Source organism: Propithecus coquereli, unplaced genomic scaffold (assembly GCF_000956105.1).
Source record: "Propithecus coquereli isolate 6110/MARCELLA unplaced genomic scaffold, Pcoq_1.0 Scaffold12, whole genome shotgun sequence".
NCBI classification, from domain to species: Eukaryota; Metazoa; Chordata; class Mammalia; order Primates; family Indriidae; genus Propithecus; species Propithecus coquereli.
The window spans coordinates 8250223-8250584 of record NW_012136080.1 but is presented as its reverse complement, the minus strand read 5'-3'; positions in this window follow the sequence as shown (position 1 = coordinate 8250584).

The following is a 362-nucleotide window of genomic DNA, read 5'->3' as shown; positions in this document are numbered from 1 at the left end:
AAAAGACCTTTGGCTTCTCATGAAGTTAAAGGTAAAGGTTATCATTTACATTTGAATAAAGTTTTGCATTTCACAAAACCCTTTCACAGATAGAATCCTTTTGGATCCAGGAAAAGGGACAGAGAGGTAAGGGTCTAATTTCACTTTTTAAGCAGGGAGAAGACTACAACCAACATCTGCCATTTTCCAGGTAATTTTAAACCATTCCACTTCATCCTCATAAGATTTTCTAGGTGCTTCGAATGTGGAGCCATGGTTGAGGTCCACTGATTTAAAAGAATATATACAACATGGAATGGGGGAAGAGGTACCATCAGCAGAGACCTCCAGCTAGATGCTGGTAGGTAATTTTTGTCCAATAG